This window comes from Falco peregrinus, chromosome 12 (genome assembly GCF_023634155.1).
Source record: "Falco peregrinus isolate bFalPer1 chromosome 12, bFalPer1.pri, whole genome shotgun sequence".
NCBI lineage: Eukaryota > Metazoa > Chordata > Aves > Falconiformes > Falconidae > Falco > Falco peregrinus.
Genome location: NC_073732.1, coordinates 4840106 through 4846178, shown reverse-complemented (window position 1 = coordinate 4846178; position 6073 = coordinate 4840106).

The window sequence follows — 6073 nt, the reverse complement described above, 5'->3', positions numbered from 1 at the left end:
GGGCGACTCCGGCTGCTCCGCGCCCGGCCGCACCGAACAACTGCGCACCGACCAGCGGCCGACGTCACTTCCGCGGGGGAGGGGGCGCGCGCCCTCGGCCGAGGGGGCGGAAGCCGCCGTCACGTGCACGGAAGCCCGCGGGCGCTGCCCCCCACCCCGTGGCACGTGACCCTGTCGCCGTCGGCGGGGCCCGCGGGGAGCGCGGGGGGATTGTCCGCCCGCCTGAGGGGTCGGGCCGCGTCGGAGGGAGCCCGGGCTTCGTCCGGCCCCGGGGGGGAGCGCCTGGGCCCGGGCTCTCCCGGCTGCGCGTCCCCGGCGCCCACGGACCCGGTGCCGGGCACCCCGCGGGGCTCGGCCTCCTCGCACTTTGCCCAGAAACCGCCTGGAGAACCGATGGCCGGGGGCGGCCGGCGGGGCAGGCCCCGCCGCGGGCCGGGGCGGGGGGCCCGGGCCAGGCCCCCGTGCAGCAGCTGCTGTGTAGTGAGAAAGGCCGGGCCCCTCGGGCTGCACCTGCGGAGGGACGGGGAGATCCGGGGAAGGGGGAGATCCACCCATACTGGGACCGGGCAGGCAAAGAAGAGCTGTCAGACAGCACCTCCGAGAGTGCCTGTGGCTGTGTGAGGCACCTGGACAGGTGGTGCTGTGAATGCAGTAACTCCTCATGAAAAGTTTCACTTTTTCTGTAGTTTTTCTGTGCTCGGAGCAGGGAAACCCATCAGAGTTCTCTAGAAATTGGAACTGCCCCAAACTCAGTATAAAACTGAAACATGAGCAAGCCAGCCTAAAGGGGGTTTATCTGTTTAGGTTGGGGAGCCTCCCTCCACCTTTCCACTTGCAGGTGGAAGCCAACCTGGCAGCTCAGACCTCACGGGACCTCTTCGGGTTATGATTTGTTCCTCAGACAAAACATTCAGACTTCTCATCTTACAAGATCTAGAACTGACCTTCTTAGGTAAAGCACTAAGTATCTGCAGAGGATGGGACACAATAGCAACGTGTGAATTTTGCCCAGAGACTGTGGACGTTACTGAACACACAGCACAGACCAAAGTGCCAGCCACACAGCAATCATACTGCTCGTCCTTAAAAAACATGACACGTGAAGCTGCACACACTTGTGGTAAAGGCCAAGTCAAGACAATACTTGGCGCTGTCCAACAACTGTTAAGGAAACGTAACTTTGCAAGTACATGCAGGCAGCCTGAACAGAGAGGGTCTGTCCTGAGAAGGCTGTACAAACGGTGCCATTAGCTCAGAGGTGCTCCTGAGGTGCTCCTGACAGGCACCGTGACTAATGCCACCAAAGGGTGAACTGCCAGCATGGCAACAAATATATTATTAATTAGCTGAGGCTGCACCTGAATGCCTAAGCCAGCGTGCTGCTGGAGGGTGATACTGGTATTAAACCCAACAAACCACAACAGGTAGGAGGCAAATGGCCCAGCACCGCACCTCTAGTGAGGAGCTGGTGGTGGTGCACTGCAGGGGGATCTGAGCAGCAGCCCTGGTGTTGTTAACAAACCTACAGTCGGGACAGACAAATGTGGTGGGTAAACCAACAACTCCTACGACAGTAAAAGATAGCAGATCAGCTTCTTCTTGAAGAAGGTCTCCAGTACAACGCGCTGAGCCCTGGCCAATACACAGCCTGCAGAAATGGGCCTGGCATCCATAGGGTTACATGACCTTACAGGGTGCCGCGGAACCCTGCTGAACTCTGGTAACTAGTTTCACTAAAAGCCCCCTTGCTTAGGGATGTGTTATAGTATCAACATCCTTTTCTGTTACCCCACAATGCATTATTATAAAAAAACATAGGGGTATTACTATTTATGCTAAGTAGCGTTCTGAAAACTATGCCTAAACTGTAAATTTATACTTGTCTCGTGGTGTAATACCTTACAGCATGGTGGAACACATTCCAGCCAAAACAAAAATCTGATACCAAAGAGATGACAAGGCAACAATCTGAACTCTTGCACACTGGCAGCGCATATATGAGTCAATCACTGGTTTGTGTAATTAGTAGTCTCATATGTTAACTACATATCGGTGCTACGGTACGCAACCCTTGTCAAACAGTAAATTACAAACATACAACTGTGGCTGGAAAAAAATCACAAAAAGATGAAAATTATTTTTAAAAACTAATAGACCTGAAGACCTTTCAATATTTTTCTTGTACAATGTCATAGTTTCAGTAGTAAAATGTAGCAGTGATAATGTTCTCTGTGGCAGAATTGCAAATTGATTCACAGCTTGCTGACATTTATGACAGGTAGGACAGCTTGCTCTTCTCTAATTATCCTCAGATGTCTCCCTCTTATTGTAATACGCTTTCCAGAAATGTGAACTGACATTCATCAGTCATGCCGGTCAGTCACAGAGGAGCACTACAATAAATGGAGAGTTGGTGCACTGACAACTACATTACAGAAAGAATGGTAGCATTAATCTCTAGACAGGAATGAGTATCAGGGTGACTCAAATACTGTCTCTGGCACCACAATGTAAGACTGAGTGTGGTGTGTTTGGATAGGAGGAGGGAGACCTGTCTGGGGGGTGAGAGGTCACAACTGCTGTAACCACACTAATGATAACAAAAAAATTGCTTGAGAAGATGTAGTCGCAGGCACTTCAATATATCTGCTGGAGGGGACTCAATTTTTAGTAATGAGGAAGTGACAATAAAGGCACTACAGGGAACGATACCATCTACAGTGAGACGATACTTGCTCCATAACGATTTCCCATGTTTTGTGGATTATTCCATAGCACTTGAAACAGCCAACACCCCACCCCCCCGCCACTACTGCACTGCTAAGGATTTTCTCTGCTATCATCAGTCTCACCTGGAATTGCCTGAACTCTTCTGGAAATCTGTGCATCCACCACACCCGGGACGTGCCCTGGAAGGGGATAACTGCCTCGGACAGCCACCACCCTGTGCCTATCAGACGATATTGCAATAGCGTGGCTATTTTTATCTGGGTAACTGTTTTCCAGTTTTGTATGTAAACAAATGGATAGTTATTTACTATCCTTTTAATACTTTGGTGGGGTTTGGTGGTTTTGAACTGTGTTGTCTGTGTGTTTAATTGTTACACATTCTAAAAGAAGCAAAACTTACTGGTGTGCAAGTAAGAGCGGGCAATGGAGATGTGTGGAGGGTCATTAATTCAGGATAGATACTAGCTTGTCTATCTTGTTCAGCAGTCTCAAATGAGCCTGTAATTAAAAAATACACCTAAGATTTGGTATCTTGACTGACAAGTAGATTTCAGGCACCTTTGCCCTCAATAAGACTGGTAAATGCTATAAAACTATTCATGAGCATTTCTCATTTTTGGCTTCTTCCATTCCTACCCATTTCTTCACCATTCAGGAGCTTATGCTTCTCCTTCTTAGTTTTTTCCACAAGATCAAAATGCTATCTCTGTAGGCCTTATCACTCTCTTCATCATTAAAAGTCTTCAAAAGTATATGTTTTGATCAAACACTTTGGGTGACAAGCACAATTCAGAGGGTGGTATGCAGTGAAAAAACGTGCAAATGTGTTCTGATTTTCTGAGGGCATCTGCCAGAACCCTGCTGACACATCAACCATACGGAAATATCTCAGAATGCTATTATCCCTGACTCTCCCCTTCTCAATAGTGAACACATTCCCTTTTTTGATGAGTTGAATTCCTTGAGGATTTCTGTATGAGACACATGCTTTTCTATAACGACAAGTTCCATCACAAGTATCTTCATCAGGTACACAAACACCTCTGAGAAGAACAGTCCATGTGGACACCAGCTGTAGCACAGATCTAACTCAGACATGATAGATTCATTATTCAGCAGAACCACAGCTTTTGATTCTGTTTTATGGGCATCAGAAGTGTTTTTACTCAGCGCATCCCTACTTTATGCATAGGTAACATGAGGAACATATGCTGTGCTGCAGCATTTCTTTCTCCGTCAGATACATGAGGGTTTTTACAGGCAGTCAACATGGCTCTTAATTCCAAAGCACAATATGATAAAAAGTAATTAATACATGTAGTTAAATAACCAGACAAAATACTGTTTCCATCATAGTGGGGATTGAAAATGTGTGACAGAAAACATGGTGAAAACTTCATCATGACCCCAAATGGACATCTGAAACCCAGGAATTACAAAATTAAAGACAGACATAAAATTAAAAAGTATTTGCAATGTATGTAAATATCAAGGTCTCATAAATCAGCTCAACTCTACTCCGTTATTACACAGATAAATACAAACACTCAAGGTAAAGTCCTTAATCTACTGGTTAGATTTCTCTTCCACTCAGTGGAGGCAGATTTTAAGCCACCATCTCCCATTGATAAACGCGGACAATTTCTGTAGACTAGGTATATGGTTGCCCAAAGGTGGAGAAAATAACAAGGAAACATGTATTTCCTATGTTTCTGTTAGTAAAAGTTTAGAACAAGGACCACTGCGTTGTGGCATTTAGCAGGGCTTTACAAATGTTCGTTACTGTTGTGACTTAAGGATGCAAATCATCAGCTACAGTTTTGCTGAATACTGTTGAAAGCACTGTAATAATCTCCTTTAGTTTCAAAAGGAGAGATTCTTCCCAGACCATTAGCAGTTGTTCTGGCAGAGTGAGCACCTGCTCCATTTTAATGGTGCTCTAAGTTCCCATGAGCCTTTACAAATAAAACTGGTAAATTTTGTGTAGAAATTCACAATACAAATTCTACAGAGAACTAGTTAGACCCTCCATCCCCTTCCTCCAACTTCATGATAAATAAACGCTAGATAAATGTTTCACATCATTCAAACTGGTATCAGTAGAATATTTTACAATTCCCAGGTAGTGTTATGGAATACTACATTCAATTTTGTCCTATATTTAACAGAATCAAGAGTAAGAATAATAGCACTTAGGGAAGGAAGCCAGTTTGTATTCCCTGTCACTGACATGTTGCATTTTATTTGATGCAAATGTTTTGCAGAAGACAGAGAATTAGGGTTAATTCAGTGTAGTGAAGAAGGAAAGAAAAATAATGTTACCATTTAAATAAATTAAATGAAAAATTATTAATTTATGCAACCTTTTTCATTTGTGCATTGCTAAAGCGAAAGAGTATTTTTGATCGTATTTATTACTAAGGTCATCAGTTCCTGATTCTATTTATTTCTCCAGACACTACAACAAAGAATGACTTAAATCAAGCAGCAGGGAGTCAGGAGCTTTGCAGAGTCTTTTGCAGACAGATACTACCTTGTGTTGCCCATGTTCCAGCCTACTGAGAACTACGAAACCATACTAGGGCAGGAATCACCACAAAGTATTTGCTTCAGTTCAAACATCTGCCTGCAAAAATTAGGGTTATTTCCTAGAATCAGGAAGGATGAAAAGAGAAAATGTGAGCACTTTTCTAGTATTCCTAAGTTTTAAGTGTGTTTTAAATATATCTGATACTGGTAATTCTTGTTAACAGTACATTTGTTTGTGTATGATGTAATTGTTTAACTTTGGTGTACCTGCAAGGATTTTTCTGCTGCTATTTTTCCTTTTCTTAAAAATTATGTCCTGTTGTGAGTGAGGGCTATGTTCTGGAATTCATGTGTATGCATAGTTGTCTTTTAGGTGGGATAAATGTAGGAAACACACATTTCTTCATGGACTAGACCAAGGAAACGTTGAGTGCCACCACCTGAAACACAGACTGCACAGAAGAGCGCTCAGCAATCCAAGTCGTGTGGGAGGAGGGATTTCACTGCCAGCTGCATCCAAGTGCAGCAGTAGGAGGCTGATACCGTTTAATAGCATCGTCTGCGTCTGTCCGAGACAGTTACAGCATCAGAGGATTTGACAGAGGAGCCAGAGAAAGCTAAAGCAGCAGTAAGGACTAGCTTTAGGATCATGGCCAGAATGCACTTCTCTGGCCAACTGCTGACTGGAAGAGACTAGATACTATGAGCAAAGAAACTGTCTTTGCTTAATTCCTCCTGTGCCCATGGAAAGGAACCTTTGTATGTTCTTTGGAAAAGGGCTACATTAAAGTAATGCCCTACTTCATTCTCAGTT